We start from the raw sequence: 20,603 nt of genomic DNA, 5'->3' as shown, positions 1-20,603 counted from the left end.
TACACATTCTTCTCCAATGTACATGGGACATTCTCCAGGATAGACTACATGCTGGCACATAAAACATACCTCCATAAGATCAAGAGGATAGAAATTTTGCAGACTACCTTCGCTGACCACAAGGCTCTGAAATTATTTGTGAACTCCAAAGGGACTCAGAAGAAACACTTTAACACCTGGAAGTTAAACAGCCTCATGCTCAATAACCAGTGGGTCCGAGATGAAATCAAGGAGGAAATCAAAAGGTTCCTGGAAACAAATGACAATCAAGACACAAACTATCAGAACTTATGGGACACAGCAAAAGCAGTACTGAGAGGAAAATTTATAGCTTTGCAAGCACACATCAGGAAGGAAGAAGGAGCTTACCTGAGTAGCTTAATGACACAGCTAATAGAACTAGAAAATGCTCAACAAAAGGACCCAAGAATAGGAAGACAGAAGGAAATAACAAAGCTGAGAGCAGAAATCAACGAAGTGGAAACTCAAAAAACAATCCGAAAGATCAACGAAAGCAGAAGTTGGTTCTTTGAAAAAATAAACAAGATTGATAGACCACTGGCAAACCTAACAAAGAAAGAGAGAGAGAGAAACTTGATAACTCGTATCAGGAATGAAAAAGGAGAGATCACTACTGATATGACAGAGATTCAAAGGGTAATCAGAAACTACTTTGAAAAACTCTACGCCACTAAAAATGAGAACCTGGAAGAAATGGATAAATTCTTGGACTCTTATAATCTTCCACGGTTGAAGGAAGAGGATGTAGCATATCTAAACACCCCCATCACCATTGATGAAATTAAAACAGTAATCAAATGTCTGCCGAAAAACAAAAGCCCAGGTCCAGATGGATTCACTAATGAATTCTATCAAACTTTCCAAGAGGAACTACTGCCAATCTTGGCAAGACTCTTTCATGAAATTGAACAAACAGAAACACTTCCAAATAGCTTTTATGAAGCCAACATCACCTTGATACCTAAACCAGACAGAGACGCTACCAAAAAAGAAAATTACAGACCAATATCACTGATGAATGCAGATGCAAAGATCCTCAACAAAATCCTGGCAAATAGGATTCAATGCCTCGTTAAGAAGATCATCCACTACGATCAAGTAGGTTTCATCCCAGGAATGCAAGGCTGGTTTAACATCCGTAAATCTATCAACATAATACACAACATCAATAACAAGAAAAATAAAAACCACATGATCATATCAATAGATGCAGAGAAAGCATTTGATAAGGTCCAACACCCATTCTTGATCAAAACTCTCAGCAAGATGGGAATGGAGGGAACCTTTCTCAATATAGTGAAGGCCATCTACCACAAGCCAGTGGCAAATATTATCCTCAATGGAGAAAAACTGAAAGCCTTCCCTCTAAATTCTGGCACAAGACAAGGCTGTCCTCTCTCACCACTCCTATTCAACATAGCACTGGAAGTACTTGCTATAGCGATTAGGCAAGAAAAGGATATCAAGGGAATCCAGATAGGAAAGGAAGAAGTCAAGCTCTCACTGTTTGCAGATGACATGATACTCTACTTAGAAAACCCTAAAGACTCTATCAAAAAGCTTCTAGAAACAATAGACTCATATAGCAAGGTGGCAGGCTACAAAATTAACACACAAAAATCAATGGCCTTTCTATATACCAATAGTAATAAGGATGAAATGGACATTAAGAAAACAACCCCATTCACAATAGTGCCACACAAACTCAAGTATCTTGGAGTCAACTTGACTAAATATGTGAAGGACCTATACAAAGAAAACTATAAAACTCTGCTCCAAGAAATAAGAGAGGACACACGGAAATGGAAACGCATACCCTGCTCATGGATTGGCAGGATTAACATCATCAAAATGTCAATACTCCCCAAGGCATTATACAGATTTAATGCCATCCCTCTAAAGATACCCATGACATTCTTCAAAGAAGTGGATCAGACACTTTTGAAATTCATTTGGAACAATAAACACCCTCGAATAGCTAAAGCAATCATTGGGAAAAAGAATATGGGAGGAATTACTTTCCCCAACTTTAAACTGTACTACAAAGCAACAGTTATCAAAACAGCATGGTATTGGAATAAGGATAGGTCCTCAGATCAGTGGAATAGGCTTGAATACTCAGAAAATGTTCCCCAGAGATACAACCACCTAATTTTTGATAAAGGAGTAGGAAATCCTAAATGGAGCAGGGAAAGCCTCTTCAACAAGTGGTGTTGGCACAATTGGATAGCCACTTGCAAAAAATTAAACTTAGACCCCCAGCTAACATCATGTACAAAGGTAAAATCCAAATGGATTAAAGACCTCGATATCAGCCCCAAAACCATAAGATATATAGAACAGCACATAGGCAAAACACTCCAGGACATTACAGGCATCTTCAAGGAGGAAACTGCACTCTCCAAGGAAGTGAAAGCAGAGATTAACAGATGGGAATATATTAAGCTGAGAAGCTTCTGCACCTCAAAGGAAATAGTGCCCAGGATACAAGAGCCACCCACTGAGTGGGAGAAACTATTCACCCAATACCCATCAGATAAGGGGCTAATCTCCAAAATATACAAGGCACTGACAGAACTTTACAAGAAAAAAACATCTAACCCCATCAAAAAATGGGGAGAAGAAATGAACAGACACTTTGACAAAGAAGAAATACACATGGCCAAAAGACACATGAAAAAATGTTCCACATCACTAATCATCAGGGAGATGCAAATCAAAACAACGATGAGATACCACCTCACACCCCAGAGAATGGCACACATCACAAAGAATGAGAATAAACAGTGTTGGCGGGGATGTGGAGAGAAAGGAACTCTTATCCACTGCTGGTGGGAATGCTGTCTAGTTCAACCTTTATGGAAAGCGATATGGAGATTCCTCCAAAAACTGGAAATCGAGCTCCCATACAATCCAGCTATACCACTCCTAGGAATATACCCTAGGAACACAAAAATACAATACAAAAACCCCTTCCTTACACCTATATTCATTGCAGCATTATTTACCATAGCAAGACTCTGGAAACAACCAAGATGCCCTTCAACAGACGAATGGCTAAAGAAACTGTGGTACATATACACAATGGAATATTATGCAGCTGTCAGGAGAGATGAAGTCATGAAATTTTCCTATACATGGATGTACATGGAATCTATTATGCTGAGTGAAATAAGTCAGAGAGAGAGAGAAAAACGCAGAATGGTCTCACTCATCTATGGGTTTTAAGAAAAATGAAAGACACCCTTGTAATAATAATTTTCAGACACAAAAGAGAAAAGAGCTGGAAGTTCCAGCTCACCTCAGGAAGCTCACCACAAAGAGTGATGAGTTTAGTTAGGGAAATAACTACATTTTGAACTGTCCTAATAATGAGAATGTATGAGGAAAATGGAGAGCCTGTCTAGAGTACAGGCGGGGGTCGGGTGGGACGAAGGGAGACTTGGGACATTGGTGATGGGAATGTTGCACTGGTGATGGGTGGTGTTCTTTACATGACTGAAACCCAAACACAATCATGTATGTAATTAAGGTGTTTAAATAAATTAAAAAAAATAGTTTAGGTAACATGAGGTTACTATCAAGCTTACAATAGTTTTCATGTTTATTATTTTCTGTACAAAGTTACTGCACTTTCACCACCACCAACGTTTCCAAGACCCTCTCACCTCTGTCCCTATTGCCACCATAAGGTCACCTGTTAACCCTTGTTCATAGTCCCTTCACTTGGTAGTCACAATTCTATAATCCAAGGTCAAGGGAATGTATTTTTTTGATAATACCTATACTCTTGTAGTTATGTATATGTATATATATATACATATATGCATATATATATCACAGATGAGATCATCTTGTATTTGTCTTTCTCCTTCTGATTTTTTAAAAAAAACTTTATTGATTGATTGATTGGTTGGTTTCTGAGCCACACTCAGCAGCACTCAGGGGTTACTCCTGGCTCCACTCTCAGAAATCGCCCCTGTCAGGCTGGGGGTCCATATGGGATGCCGGGAATTGAACCAGGTCCTTCCCAGGTTGGCTGCATACAAGGCAAACACCCTACCGCTGTGCTATTTCTCTGCCCCCCCCCTCCCTCTGATTTAATTCACTAAACACAGTACACATTGCCTTCCATATTGTAGCAAATTGTAAGATTTCATCCTTTCTTATAGTTGTGTAGTTTTCTGTTATGTATATAGGCCACAACTTCCTGGCTCATTCTTCTGTTAGTGGACATTGGATTATTTTCATATCCTGGCTATTTTATGTAGCTTTTCAGTGAACATAGATATGCACATGAAAACCCATCTTTTTAAAAATGTGCAGATTAACATCATATATCTTTAAGCATGAATTGAGATTGTAGCCATACACCTCTACAATGTTCTTTATCTAGAAGTCGGCTTTTGTGATATCTGTAGCACTCTAGCATCAATTAACAGTGAATTATTTCATTTTAAAAAATATTATAGAAGCTGGAGAGAAATACAGGGGTTAAGACACTTGCCTTGATTTGATCTTCAGCATATCAAATGATATACATGGTCCCCTGAGCACTACCAGAATTCATTTGTAAGCAATTAGGAGTAAAACCTGAGTAACTGGGTATGGCCCAAAAACAAACAAAAAAATTTTTTTAAACTATTTTTAATTTAACTTAATTTTTTTTGGTGTTTGGTTCTTTGGGTTGCTCCTGGCAGTGCTTGGGTCTTTGTGGTGCTGAAGATCTAAATTGGGCCTCCCACTTGTAACGCTTGCATCTTTAGCCCCTTAAGCTTTCTTTGGTTCTATTTTCCCAGGTATTTTTTTTTCCTTCTGGTTTTCCTTCTCAGAGCTTACTCCTGGCTCTGTACTCAAGGGACCTATGTGGAGTCACAGTTCATTAAATTGGATGATAACTTCAGTAAGGTACAAGGGTAGTAAGGTGCAACTGGAAGATGCCCTCCTTGACAGGGAACATCCTGAGTTTGAACATTTCCTCACTTGCTGCAGTATACCTGCTCTTAGGTTTCTTAGTCTCCTTGTCATTGAGGGTAGCTGTGCCTGCCCTGCAGATTTTGGGGGTGCTTGGGTGGTCAGGTGTTTGGGAAACAAACTGAAGGTAGAGGGGAACCATAATGGGATTCAGACTTGATACTGTACTGCCCTGGGGCATTTCTTCTTTTTCTTCTTTCTCTTTTTTTTCTTTCTCTTCTTTCTTTCTTTCTTTCTTTCTTTCTTTCTTTCTTTCTTTCTTTCTTTCTTTCTTTCTTTCTTTCTTTCTTTCTTTCTTTCTTTCTTTCTTTCTTTCTTTCTTTCTTTCTTTCTTTCTTTCTTTCTTTCTTTCTTTCTTTCTTTCTTTCTTTCTTTCTTCTTTCTTTCTTTCTTTCTTTCTTTCTTTCTTTCTTTCTTTCTTTCTTTCTTTCTTTCTTTCTTTCTTTCTTTCTTTCTTTCTTTCTTTCTTTCTTTCTTTCTTTCTTTCTTTCTTTCTTTCTTTCTTTCTTTCTTTCTTTCTTTCTTTCTTTCTTTCTTTCTTCTTCTCTCTCTCTCTCTCTCTCTCTCTCTTTCTTTCTTTCTTTCTTTCTTTCTTTCTTTCTTTCTTTCTTTCTTTCTTTTTTTTTTTTTTTTTGGTTTTTGGGCCACACCCGTTTAACGCTCAGGGGTTACTCCTGGCTATGTGCTCAGAAATCGCCCCTGGCTTGGGGGGACCATATGGGACGCCGGGGGATCGAACCGCAGTCCGTTCCTTGGCTAGCGCTTGTAAGGCAGACACCTTACCTCTAGCGCCACCTTCCCGGCCCCCTTTCTTTCTTTCTTTCTTTCTTTCTTTCTTTCTTTCTTTCTTTCTTTCTTTCTTTCTTTCTTTCTTTCTTTCTTTCTTTCTTTCTTTCTTTCTTTCTTTCTTTCTTTCTTTCTTTCTTTCTCTCTCTTTCCTTCCTTCCTTCCTTCCTTCCTTCCTTCCTTCCTTCCTTCCTTCCTTCCTTCCTTTTTTTCTTTCTTTCTTTCTTTCTTTCTTTCTTTCTTTCTTTCTTTCTTTCTTTCTTTCTTTCTTTCTTTCTTTCTTTCTTTCTTTCTTTCTTTCTTTCTTTCTTTCTTTCTTTCTTTCTCTCTCTTTCTTTCTTTCTCTCTTTCTCTTTCTTTTCTTTCTCTCTTTCTTTCTTTCTTTCTTTCTTTCTTTCTTTCTTTCTTTCTTTCTTTCTTTCTTTCTTTCTTTCTTTCTTTCTTTCTTTCTTTCTTTCTTTCTTTCTCTTTATCTCTCTTTCTTTCTCTTTCTCTCTTTCTTTCTTTTTTCTTTCTTTTTTCTTTCTTTCTTTCTTTCTTTCTTTCTTTCTTTCTTTCTTTCTTTCTTTCTTTCTTCTTTCTTTCTTTCTTTCTTTCTTTCTTTCTTTCTTTCTTTCTTTCTTTCTTTTTCTCTCTTTCATTCTTTCTCTCTTTCCTCTTTCTTTCTTTCCTTTCTTTTCTTTCTTTCTTTCCTTTCCTTTCTTTTCTTTTCTTTCTTTCTTTCTTTCTTTCTTTCTTTCTTTCTTTCTTTCTTTCTCTTTCTTTCTTTTCTTTCATTCTTTCTTTCATTCTTTGTTTCTTTCTTTCTCTTTCTTTCTTTCTTTCTTTCTTTCTTTCTTTCTTTCTTTCTTTCTTTCTTTCTTTCTTTCTTTCTTTCTTTCTTTCTTTCTTTCTTTCTTTCTTTCTTTCTTTCTTTCTTTCTTTCTTTCTTTCTTTCTTTCTTTCTTTCTTTCTTTTCTTTCTTTCTTTCTTGTTTTTGGGTCACACCTGGGTTGCTCCTGGCTCTATGCTCAGAAATCTCTCCTGGCAGGCTCCGGGGACCATATGGGATGCCAGGATTCAAAACACCGTCCTTCTGCATGCAAGGCAAATGACTTGCCTCCATGCTATCTCTCTGGGTGTCTTAACCCCAGCTCTGGGGCATTTCTAATTCAACCTTTGCATTTTGTTTGCTGAAGAACTCAAAGGAGTCCACTTCATTGACAGTCTTGGGTAAGGGAGGCATTCTGCTCTCATGCCAATCTTTGGAGAAATGAAAAGTTGCTCATGTTATGTAATAAGATGGAAATGCAACATTGCCAGGCATGACTGGGATCAGCTTCTTCTCTCTTCCCAGATTTGCTGTGTGTTGGGTTGTCTTAGCACTATATGTTTAAATACACAGGTGGGCTGCACAGGGCTTTTTGATTTTGTTTTGTGATTGTTGTTTGCTTTGGGGATACCTGGAAGTGCTCAGAGCTTGTTTTTAGCTCTGTGCTCAGGAATCACTCCTGGCTGGGTTTGGGAGTAACATGTGACGATGAAGCTCAAACCTGGGTCAGCCATTCGCAAGACAAGCACTCTGTACTATGTCTCTGACCCTGAAATAAGGCTTTTGTGTTTTGTATTATGTACATGAGGGCCTGTTACGTACATGAGGGTCTTCCCTCCTGCCATCTCTCACTTGAGATTCCACTCCCATTTCACCACCTCACCACACACACACACACAAACACACACACACACACACACACACACACACACACACACACACACACCCTGATCTCATTGATACTTTATGAATGTCAGTGTTTTTTTTCTCTTTTCTGTTCCTTTTCTGCTGTGATTGCCATGACTGGGGATCCCCAGAGCCCCTAGAAATTGAGAGTCTTTTATTTTGTATGTTAAGTGATATAACTCATCCAGGCATGCATAATAAATGTTTATTTACTAGTTGAGAAAATGACCAAGAAAAATGGAGATGTTGGGATTGATTAGACCAAGAAATATGGCTGACTTTGGCTGAAGCATACAGAATTTAAATTAGTTGTCATTTAAGAATTCCCTGAGTGGGCTTGCTCTTCAGGTCCTTTAACTTGTGTCTCAATTGCTTGTCTCTCAATTGTTTCTTTGCTTCCTATTTCCACCCTATCCCCACCTTTCTCTCCTTTCACATTTTCTTTTTTTAAACGTATTTTCTTTATTTAAACATCTTAATTACATATATGATTGTGATCAGGTTTCAGTCATGTAAGGAACACCCCCTTCACCAGTGCAACATTCCCACCACAATGTCCCAAATCTCCCTCCATCCCACACCACCCCACCTGTACTCCAGACAGGCTTCCCAGTTCCCTCATTCATTCACATGATTATGGTAGTTCTCTGTGTAGTTATTTCTATAACTGCACTCACCACTTTTTGTGGTGAGCTTCATGAGGTGAGCTGGAAGTTCCAGCCCTCCTCTCATTGTCTCTGAGGATTGTTGCAAAAATGACTTTTATTTTTCTTAAAACTCATAGATGAGTGAGACTATTCTGCATCTCTCTCTCTCCCTCTGACTTATTTCACTCAGCATGATAGATTCCATGTACATCCATGTATAGGAAAATTTCATGACTTCATCTCTCATGACGGCTGTATAATATTCCATTGTGTATATGTACCACAGTTTCTTTAGCCATTCGTCTGTTGAAGGGCATTTTGGTTGTTTCCAGAGCCTGGCTATTGTGAATAGTGCTGCAGTAAATATAGGTGTGAGGAAGGGGTTTTTGTATTGTGTTCTTGTGTTCCTAGGGTATATCCCTAGAAGGGAATAGCTGGGTCAAATGGGAGCTCAATTTTCAGATTTTGGAGGAATCTCCATATCGCTTTCCATAGAGATTGGACTAGACGGCATTCCCACTAGCAGTAAATAAGAGTTCCTTTCTCTCCACATCCCCGCCAGCACTGATTGTTCTCATTCTTTGTGATGTGCGCCAATCTCTGTGGTGTGAAGTGTTATCTCATCGTTGTTTTGATTTGCATCTTCCTGATGATTAGAATGAAGAGTATTTTTTCATGTGCCTTTTGGCTATTTGTATTTCTTTTTTATCAAAGCATCTGTTCATATCTTATCCCCATTTTTTAATGGGATTAGATGTTTTTTTCTTGTAAAGTTCTGTCAGTGCCCTATATATTTTGGATATTAGCCCCTTATCTGATGGGTATTGGATGAATAGTTTCTCCCACTTGGTGGGTGGCTCTTGTATCCTGGGCACTATTTCTTTTGAGGTGCAGAAGCTTCTCAGTTTAATGTATTCCCATCTGTTGATCTCTGCTTCCACTTGTTTGGAAAATGCAGTTTCCTCCTTGAAGATGCCTTTAGTCTCAATGTCATGGAGTGTTTTACCGACATGTTGTTCTATATACCTTATGGTATCAGGTCTGATATCAAGGTCTTTAATCCATTTGGATTTTACCTTCGTACATGATGTTAACTGGGGGTCTATATTCGCCTTTTTGCAAGTGGCTAACCAGTTCTGCCAGCACCACTTGTTGAAGAGGTTTTCCCTGCTCCACTTAGGATTTCTTGCTCCTTTGTCAAAAATTAGGTAATTGTATGTCTGGGGGACAATGTCTGAGAACTCAAGCCTATTCCACTGATCTGAGGACCTGTCCTTATTCCAACACCATGCTGTTTTGATAACTATTGGTTTTGTAGTACAGTTTAAAGTTGGGGAAAGTAATGCCTCCCATTTTCCTTTTCCCTAGGAGTGCTTAAGCTATTCGAGGGTGTTTATTGTTCCAGATGAACTTCATAAGTGTTTGATCCACTTCTTTGAAGAATGTCATGGGTATTTTTAAGGGGATCGCATTAAATCTGTATAATGCTTTGCCATTTTAATGATGTTAATCCTGCCAATCCATGAGCAGGGTATGTGTTTCCATTTCTGTGTGTCCTCTCTAATTTCTTGGAGCAGGGCTTTATAGTTTTCTTTGTATATGTCCTTCACGTCTTTGGTCAAGTTGACTCCAAGATATTTGCGTTTGTGTGGCACTATTGTGAATGGGATTGCCTTCTTGACTTCCATCTCTTCCCTATCATTATTGGTGTATAAAAAGGCCATTGATTTCTGTGTGTTAATTTTGTAGCCTGCCACCTTGCTATATGAGTCTATTGTTTCGAAAAGCTTTTTGGTAGAGTCTTTAGGGTTTTCTAAGTAGAGTATCATGTTATCTGCAAACAATGAGAGCTTGACTTCTTTCTTTCCTATCTGAATTCCCTTGATAACTTTTTCTTGCCTGATCGCTATAGCAAGAACTTCCAGCACTATGTTGAAGAGGAGTGGTGAGAGCGGACAGCCTTGTCTTATACCAGAATTTAGAGGAAAGGCTTTTAGTTTTTCTCCATTGAGGATAATATTTGCCATTGGCTTGTGGTAGATGGCTTCAACTAGATTGAGAAAGGTTCCTTCCATTCCCATCTTGCTGAGAGTTTTGATTAAGAATGGGTGTTAGACCTTATCAAATGCTTTCTCTGCATCTATTGATATGATCATGTGATTTTTATTTTTCTTCTTGTTGATGTTTTGTATGATGTTGATAGATTTACGAATGTTAAACCATCCTTGCATTCCTGGGATGAAACCTACTTGGTCGTAGTGTATGATCTTCTTGATGATGCATTGGATCCTATTTGCCAGGATTTTGTTGAAGATCTTTGCATCAGCATTCATCGGGGATATTGGTCTGTAGTTTTCTTTTTTTGGCAGCATCTCTGTCTGGTTTTAGTATTAAGGTGATGTTGGCTTCATAAAAGCTGTTGGGGAATGTTCCCATTTTTTAAATTTCATGGAAGAGCCTGGCTAGGATTGGTAGTAGCTCCTCTTGAAAGATTTGAAAAAATTCATTAGGAAATCCATCTGGGCCTGGGCTTTTCTTTTTGGGCAGATGTTTCATTACAGTTTCAATTTCCTCAGTAGTGATGGGGGTGTTTAGATATGCTATATCCTCCTTACTTAAATGTGGAAGGTTATAAGTCCAAGAATTTTTCCATTTCTTCTAGGTTCTCATGTTTAGTAGCATAAAGTTTCTCAAAGTAGTCTCTGATTACCCTTTGGATCTCTGCAATATCTGTCGTGATCTCCCCCTTTTCATTTCTAATACAGGTTATCAGATTTCTCTCTCTCTCTCTTTCTTTGTGAGTTTTGCCAATGGTCTATCAATCTTGTTTATTTTTTCAAAGAACCAACTTCTGCTTTTGTTGATCTTTTGAATTGTTTTTTGGTTTTCCACTTCATTGATTTCTGCTTTCAGCTTTGTTATTTCCTTCTATCTCCCTATTTTTGATTCCTTTTGTTGGTCGTTTTCTAATTTTGTGAGCTGTGTCATTAAGTTATTCAGGTATGCCCCTTCTTCCTTCCTGATGTGTGCTTGTAGAGCTATAAATTTTCTTATCAGGACTGCTTTTGCTGTGTCCCATAGATTCTGGCAGTTTGTGTCTTCATTATCATTTGTTTCCAGAAAAGTTTTGATTTCCTTTTGATTTCATCTCGGATCCACTGCTTGTTCAGTAGCAGGGTGTTTAATTTCCAACTGTTAAAGTTTTTCTTCTGTGTAGCTTTGTAGTTCACATCTAATTTCAGAGTCTTGTGGTCAGCAAAGGTAGCCTGTAAGATTTCTATCCTCTTGATTTTATGGATTTATGCTTTATGTGTCAGCATGTAACTCTATCCTGGAGAATGACCCATGTACATTGGAGAAGAATGTGTATCCAGGTTTTTTTCAAATGGAGTGTCCTATATATATCTCTAGTCTTCTTTCTTCCATTACTCTTTTCAGGGCTAATATGTTTTTGTTGGGTTTCAGTCTAGTTGACCTATCAAGTGTTCATAGGGCCGTGTTGAGGTCTCCCACAATTATTGTGTTATTATTGATTTCTTCAGTAATTGTCAGTAATTGTATTAGATAATTTGCTGGTCTATCATTGGGTGCATATATGTTTAATAGTCTGATTTCTTCCTGTTGCACATATCCCTTGATTAGTACATGGTGTCCACCTTTGTCCCTTACCACTTTTCTGAGTATAAAGTTGGTGCCATCAGATATGAATATGGCCACCCCAGCATTTTTGAGGGTGTTGTTTGCTTGGATGATTTTCCTCCAGACTTTGATTTAGAGTCTATGTTTGTTCTGACTATTCAGATGTGTTTCTTGTAGGCAGCAGAAGGTTGGATTCATCTTTTTGACCCATTTTGCCACTCTGTGTCTTTTAATTGGTGAATTTAGTTCATTGACATTGAGGGAGATGATTGTCATAGGATTTAATGTCATCTTTGTAGATAATTTTACTGTGTTTTTTGGTCTCTCTTGTCTTAGAGTAGCACTGTCAGTTTTTCCTTTAAGGCTGGTTTATCATCTGTGAAGTTTCTGAGCTGTTCTTTATCCATGAAGCTTCTTCTTCCTTCAAACCTGAATGTGAGTTGGGCTGGGTGCAGTATTCTCGGTGAGGAATTCATTTCATTTAGTCTTGTCACAATATCCCACCATTGTCTTCTGGCCTTGAGAGTTTCTTGTGACATGTCTGCTGTAAGTATTAGGGATGCTCCTTTGAATGTAATTTCCCCTTTTGATCTTGCTGCTTTCAGTATTCTATCTCTATCTGTGGAATTTGTCATTGTAACGAGGATGTGTCTTGGGGTGTTTTTCTTTGGGTCTCTTTTAGCTGGTTCTCTTCGGGCATGCAGGATTTGATTGCATGTAGTCTTTAACTCTGGGAGTATCTCTTTGATGATGTCTTTCTCAGTTGATTCTTCCTGGAGATCTCCTCTCCTACCTGGGTCTCTGGGACTCCAATGATTCTTATGTTGTTTCTGTTGAGTTTATCGAAGACTTCTATTTTCATCTGTTCACATTCCTTAAGTACTTTTTCCATTGCCTGTTCATTTGTCTTAAGGTTCTTTTCCAATTTTTTCTGTTGTGTTGAGTTTTTCTGCATCACATCTTCCAGTACTCCGATTCTCTCCTCAGCTACTGATACCCTGCTGGTGAGGCCATTCATTGAGGTTTTCAGTTGAGCTACTATGTTTTTTAGATCTGTTATTTCAGTTTGGAGTTTTCTGATTTCTGTCTTTGTGTTCTGTTCAGATCGATCTATGCTTTCTTTGAGTTCTTCAAACATCTTTCATATTGCTATTTTAAGTTCCTTATCCGAGAGGTCAATCAGGTGGTTGTAATTTATTGGGTCATTCGAGCTTTCGTCTTCATTCTCTGTGCATGGTGTTTGCCTGCGAGGTTTCCCCATTGTCACGCTTGTAGTGTGGTTTTTTCTGAGTGTTGTGGTGGGGTTCATTGGTTAGAAAGATTGTGCAGCTGGCTCTTCTGCCGCCTCTAGTTGACAGATTTTTGGGAGTGCACTCCCTAGGTCTCTGAGGAGACCTTCATGATTCAGAAACACAGGCAGACTGGCGCAGGAGAAGTTTCCCTTGAAGTCCTCAAAGTGAACAAAGGTACAGCAGGGTGAAGCCTCTGCAGGCCAGAGAGCTCAGCTTATTGGAACGCTACCCCCACAGCCAGAATTTACTCACTGGGCAGCTTCAAAATGCAGTTTTTTTTTTGGGGGGGGTGCACTCCCTAGGCCTCTGAGGAGACCTTCAGGGATTCAGAAACCCAGGCAGACAGGTGCAGGAGAAGTTTCCCTTCTCCTTTCACATTTTCTAAATAAATTTCAACAAAACTGACCTTGTTTCACAAAAAAAAAAAAAAAAATTCCTCGGTTCCTTGGGGGTAGAGTGATAGTGTGTAGCAGGTAGGGTGTTAGCTTTGCATGCAGCTAATCTGGGTTCCATCCTTAGCATCCCCTGTGGTCCCCTGAGCCTGCCAGGAGTAATCTCTGAGCTCCATTGGGTATGGTCCCCAAACAAACAAACAAACAAACAAACAAACAAACAAACAAACAAACAAAAGAATTCAGTGAATGTGAACTGGAAAGAGAACTCAACAGGCTGAGCATAACCTTTTTTGTTTGTTTGCTTGTTTTTGGAAATGTATTTGGGCTTATACTTGCTGTATTCGGGGTTTACTCTCAGACTTAATCTCTGAGGTTCATATGCTGAGGGATCACTCATGGCAGGTCAAGACTATATTGGGTACTAGGGTTTGAATCCTGGTTGGCCATGTGCAAGGCAAGTACCCTATCTGCTGCACTACTTCTTTGGCTCCTGAGTATGTACTTTGTAAGCAGGAGGCCTGGATTTGATCCTCTGAGCACTGAGTTGAAAGTAGCTCCAGCACAGCTGGTGTGGCTCAAAAACAAACAAACAAATTCCTGACAATTAAAGTTTGGCATGAACTATGAGCGGAAGTTGTGGGATTTTATTCTCAAGAGACTTTACCAGACCTAAATTGGCTGGTTCTGTCTAGATGCTGGGAGTGAACTTTAAGTAGATGATCTAAAATTTCTGAAAAATTATTTTTTAAGAGACTGTGATTTTTAATGATTTAGTATACAGAGTTACCAAGCGGGTAAGTCCATGATGACTTGTTTAAAAAGTGTTTAAGAATCCATTTCCCAGGGCCAGAGTGGTGGTGCAAGCAGTAGGGTGTTTGCCTTGCACACGGCTGACCTAGGATGGACCACAGTTCAATCTCCAGGCGTCCCATATGGTCCCCCAAGATAGGAGCGATTGCTGAGTGCATAACCAGGAGTAGCCCCTGAGTGTCACAGGGTGAGGCTCCAAAACCAAAAACCAAAAAAAAAAAAAAAAAAATCTATTTCTCAGGGCCAGATAGCACAGCGGTAGAACATTTGCCTTGCACATGGCCCACCTGGAATGGACCTGGATTATATTCCTGGCATCCCATCTGGTTCCCCGAGCCTGCCGGGAGAGATTTCTGAACATAGAGCCAGGAGTAACCCTTGAGCACCACCAGGTGTGGCTTTAAAACTTCAAGTAAATAAATAAATAATTTTTTTTTGTTGTTGTTGTTTGTTTTTTGGGCCACACCCGGCGGTGCTCAGGGGTTACTCCTGGCTGTCTGCTCAGAAATAGCTCCTGGCAGGCACGGGGGACCATATGGGACACCGGGATTCGAACCAACCACCTTTGGTCCTGGATTGGCTGCTTGCAAGGCAAACGCCGCTGTGCTATCTCTCCGGGCCCATAAATAAATGTTTTAAAAAAAGAATTAATTTCTGTATTTCTAGTATTGAAATATTGGATGTCTGAAACAACTGACGTTAGGAACAATTTTTAAACTACAATGTTTCAAAATAAATTAAAGAAATCTGTATTTCCTTCTTTTCATATAGCAGCCACACCAATGGTGCTTAGCAACTCAGGATCATGTCCCTTCTGTCACTGCTGTGTTTGTTGTCAAGGGCCATGCTAGGGATCAGTGCTAAGGACTGAAGTCAGGGCCTTGCACATACTAAGCATTTGCTTTACTGCTTGAACTATCTCTCTGGCCCTTAAAAATTCAATTCTTCCCCTTGTGACTTTAAAATCACTTTAACTTATATTAAAAAAATTAAAGTGATTTACCATACTGCTAATGGGAGGACTTCATGCATATAATGTACCAGTATCCACCCTCCACCAGAATGTTCACTTCTATCCACCATTGTCCCAAAGGCTCCTCACTGCCCCATTCCTCCCCCTTAGTGAGCTTGCTGACAAAGATCAGTTCTCAGTTTCTGTTGCTTTTGGACATTTGTTATTTCCTTACTATTTTCTTTATATCTCACATATGAGAGTTAATTGTGTCTGGCCTTCTGCTAATTCTCTCAGTGTGATCGTCTCAAGATCTATTCACAAAGCAGCAAGTTGCACGATCTCAGCTTTTTTTTTTTTTATAGTTAAGTTGTATTCTATTGCGTATATATACCATGGTTTTTATTAGAGTTCAGAGTTGAAGGACAAGACCACACAACTGGGGTAAAACTGAATACTTTATTCCATCTGCCAAAAGGTCCCTGGCCGGCCAGGGTCATCTCTAGAAGGAGATGAACCCTGCTCAAGGTTATGAAGAGGGTTCTATAGAGAGGCCCTGATTTTTTTTTTTTTTTTGGTTTTTGGGTCACACCGGCAGCACTTAGGGGTTACTCCTGGCTCTTTGCTCAGATATTGTTCCTGGCAGGCTCAGGGGACCATATGGGATACTGGGATTCGTACTGCCATCCTTCTGCATTCAAGGCAAGCACCCTACCTCCATGCTCTCTCCGGCTCCGAGGTCCTGTCTTTTTGATGATCTTTAAAATGATTGGCTTTTGTCTAGGGCTACCTTCCTACTGCTCCTTTGTGTCCTTCCCTGATAGGCTACCTGGTATGGTCAGGTAGTTTGGGGGGGTGTATTAATGGAAATCAGCTAGTGGAAGCCTACCAAGTGTCTTACACCATGTGGTCCTTACAAAATGGTGTCCCACCTTGTTCAGAACCCAGGTCCCAACAGTTTCTTTATCTAGTCATCTATTCTTGGACATGGGTCATTTCTAGATTTTTTTTTTTTTTTTTTTTTTTTTGTGGTTTTTGGGTCACACCCGGCAGTGCTCAGGGGTTATTCCTGGCTCCAGGCTCAGAAATTGCTCCTGGCAGGCACAGGGGACCATATGGGACGCCGGGATTCGAACCGATGATCTCCTGCATGAAAGGCAAACGCCTTACCTCCATGCTATCTCTCCAGCCCCCATTTCTAGATTTTGGATATTGTGAATGAACAAAGGACAATGAACAGAGGAGTGTAAATGCCTTATTTAAATTTTTTTTTATTTTTATTTATGTATTTATTTTTTGGTTTTTGGGCCACACCCAGTGACGCTCAGGGGTTACTCCTGGCTATGTGCTCAGATCGCTCCTAGCTTGGGGGACCATATGGGATGCCAGGGAATCGAACTATGGTTCATCCTAGGCTGGCGCAGGCAAGGCAGACGTCTTACTGCTTGTGCCACTGCTCTGCCCGCCCCCCATCTTTTCTTTTTTTAAAAAATAATCCTCTTTTTTATTTTCTTTTTTGTTTTTGGACTATACCTTGTGATACTCAGGACTGATTCTTGGCCCTGTGTTGAGGGTTCACTCCTGGTGGGATTCTGGGATTTTATGTGGTGCTGGGGATCAGATCCAACCCAAAATGGCCACATACAAGACAAGTATTCTGTCTACTTTATCTCTCTGGCCCAACAAATGTCTTTTCTGAATAGAGTTAAGAATGATTTTTCAAAAAAAATTATTTTTCAAAAGGCTTTTGCATAGGTGCCAGAGCTATAGCACAGCAGATAAGGCATTTGTCTTGTACATGACTGTGGCCTAGGTTTGATCGAAGTACAGCGTGAAGAGCCAGGAGTGTAGTTAGGAGCGCTGCGCACTGCTGAGAGTGACCCAAAAATTAAAAAATAAATAAAATATTTCATATAAAGTAAGGCACAGTTAAACTACCTAGGTTTTGTCCTCCCCATTCCCCCTCATCCCTTACTAATCTTGAGAAAATAACAAAATGTATCTGTGTCTCAACTTTTCATCTGTAAAATGGGAGCAATAAAAGTATGAGCCATTTAGAACTGAAAGGATTCAAGGACAAATCACAAAAAATACACGCATCAATTTTTTTTGCAGGTCTAATATGTTTAGTAAGTATTAGCTATTAAACATTTGCTGTTTTCAATAGCAAACTCCCTTCATATGTCCTTGCCCATTCATCCACTTAGATTATGAATGTGATAGTAGGTGAGAGGAAGTTAAGATTAAATTTATGTGGTATTGAGTAATAACCAAATGAGGCGTATCAGAAGAGATAAGAAACCATGAAATTATATCTTTATAGATATTTACAAATCAAGTTTCATACAGCATTACTGAGTACTTTATATGTACTTTAAGGTACTTTGTACCTTTTGCATTTTATATGATTTTCAAGTCAATTCTTGAATCATTTTAGAGGAGGAAGTCAAAGCTTAAATGATTACCTAAGATCTCAAAGCTTGTGAATTGCAGGACTCAATGTTCATTGCTTTCTTAAATTAACAAATTAGAAAGGGGTGGCTCAGCAGAACTAAGGGTTGGGGTATTTCACTCCTCTTTTCCTCCTGTCTTCTGTTTATTTCACTTATAACCTTTCAGGAATGTAGACCAGTGGTCAGAAGTTGAGAAACTTTTAAGTTGGATCAGTTCATTTTTGAGATGTAGTTTGAAGTAGGATATAAAATACTCCTAGTCTAGAAATCCTTATCTCTGGACTTCTATTTGCTTAGTTATTTTATCAAGCTAATTAATTGTTGGTTAGTATGCTGCACCAAAGGGAAGCAGCTTCCCCTTTCATGATAAGAGCACTTCTGATTAACAACCCAAAAGGCACTGGGAAATTCTTGAGATCTTTGACTTTAATTTACCAATATTGTTATGATGTAATAGAAGTTGCTAGAAGAAATTTTAGGAAAATATTTTCCCCTCTTCTCTTTTGTGGTAGTGGTGCTGGTGCCAGGATCCCATGAAGCCAGTGGGGTGTTTACTAGGTTCCACCTGGCTTGTGGATCCATCTCTTCTAACTCTCCTGCCTCTGAGCTATCCCCAAGTTCCGGGGCCATTTTTATTCTCTTCCATTTTTCAGGATATTAAATGCCAATAAAATTCTAGTGAACTTGAGAAAAGAGAAACAGAGAATTCTGTATTTAATTATCAAAAGAGTGGGTTACCTAGAATTTCACACCTTTTTACTTTGGAAAACCATATTAGCTGCTTTCTAAGAATAAAAAGATATTTGCATGGGACCTATGATGTGTTTTATTCCCTGACCCACTTTCCCAGGAAGCTGCAAAGAGGAATCATGAAAAGAAGATAGATTTGGAATGTAGTTGGTCATCACCTAAAGACCATTTTGTGTTGGGGCCGAAGCCATAGCACAGCAGATTTGCCCTGCAGTCTGCCTGGATCAATCCCTGGCATCCCATTTGGCCCTTGAGCCTGCCAGGAGTAACCCCTGAGTGCTGCTGGGTGTGGCCTCCTCAAAAGACCGTTTTGTGATTTTGTTTTTATCGCTTTATTGAGACATGATTGAAATATAATAAAGTACATATAGTATACAATTTGTTAAAATTTCACTAAAATTTGTGAAGCCATGTCCATAATCTCGATAAAAAGACATATCTCATGACCCGCAAATTTCCTCATGCCCCTTGATAATCTTTACCCTCACCACTTATTGGTCTCCCTCCAATTCCAAGCAACTACCTTCCTGCCTGTCAGTACAGATGCATTTGCAGTTTCTACACATGAACTTATATAGCATGCACAATCTGTGTGGGAATTTGACTTCTTTTTTCAGATAAATGACTTTAAATCATAAGATTGAGCATATCAATATTTCACTAACTTTATTGTTGTGTGATATTCCATAGTACAGTTATACTAAATTTGTTATTCCATTCATATTACATTTATTTGCAATGAACATATGATTTAAATACCATCATATATTTCATTCAGGAACAAATGGAGAAACAAACGAGAGAAAGTTCCAGACAGGAAAGCTGGCCATGGTCAGCGTGTGTTTAACTAAAGTGGCCGCTCTCCTAGGGAACTATAGCAAGAGGCCAGGTGCCAGGTATGACTTGACCACTTTTGCACAGAAGGCCATTCACATGGCATTTCTAAATCCATGCTAATAATCGGGATTTTATTTATTGGGGGGGGGCATACTTGGCTGTGCTCAGGACTTACTCTTGGCTCTCTGCTCAGGGATCACTCCTGGTGGTGCTTAGGGGACAGTATAGGTTGCTGAGTTGAACTGAATTGGCTGCATACAAGGCAAGGACCCTACTCACAATAGTATTGTTCTGGCCACCACGACCTTAAAAAGGCAGCATGGGGGGCCGGAGAGATAGCATGGAGGTAAGGCATTTGCCTTTCATGCAGAAGGTCATCGGTTCGAATCCCGGCGTCCCATATGGTCCCCCGTGCTTGCCAGGAGCAATTTCTGAGCATGGAGCCAGGAGTAACCCCTGAGCACAGCCGGGTGAGACCCAAAAACCAAAAAAAAAAAAAAAAAAAGGCAGCATGGAAGATTTCTGTATATATATATGTAATATACTATATTTCCAGTGCTGGAGCTGTGGTGCAGTTTCTACATTTGCCTTGCATGAAGCTGACCTAGGACAGATCGTAATTTGATCACCTGGCGTCCCATATGGTCCCCCAAACCAGGAGTGATTTCTGAATGCACAGCCAGAAGTAACCCCTGAACATCACTGGGTGTGGGCAAAAACCTATATATATATACTAGATTTCTTTATGTATGTATTTCCTTATATTATCGATGACTCCATTTTGCTCTAGACAAAGATTGATAACTTCATTTTTACTCTATACCTGATATACTTGGTATAGGTATCTCAGAGAATTAGGGAATCCACATTGCATTCTGGGCAGTCTTTTTCTTATAACTCACCCATCATCTCTTTAGGTACCTAGACTTATTATCTCCTCACTCTACCAGCCTAATGTCTCCACTTTACTTTCACTTCTTCCAACTCTTTCGTTCCATTTCCCTATTCTTTTTCTCGCTATCTCTTCCTCTCCTTATAGTTCTCCTCTCTCTGCCCTTTCTCTTCCCCTGCACTATTCCCCCACTTCTTCTGTCTTTCTATGCTTGTCTGGATCTATCTTCCTTTGGTTTCTCTATCATGAGTCCATGCTATTCCTCCAAATGCCTCCAAATTCAGAGTCATTGATTGTCTGTGTTTTTTATTCTTCTTTCTTTACCTTTTCTTTGCGGAAGGTTTCTTATATTTATTAATCTTCTAATTATGTGATTGCAAATTCCTCTACTAAATGCATATTAATAGCTATGAGTTAGACTTGAGCACCATCTTTTCA

This window comes from Suncus etruscus, chromosome 4 (genome assembly GCF_024139225.1).
Source record: "Suncus etruscus isolate mSunEtr1 chromosome 4, mSunEtr1.pri.cur, whole genome shotgun sequence".
Taxonomy (NCBI): Eukaryota; Metazoa; Chordata; class Mammalia; order Eulipotyphla; family Soricidae; genus Suncus; species Suncus etruscus.
This window is presented reverse-complemented; position numbering follows the sequence as displayed.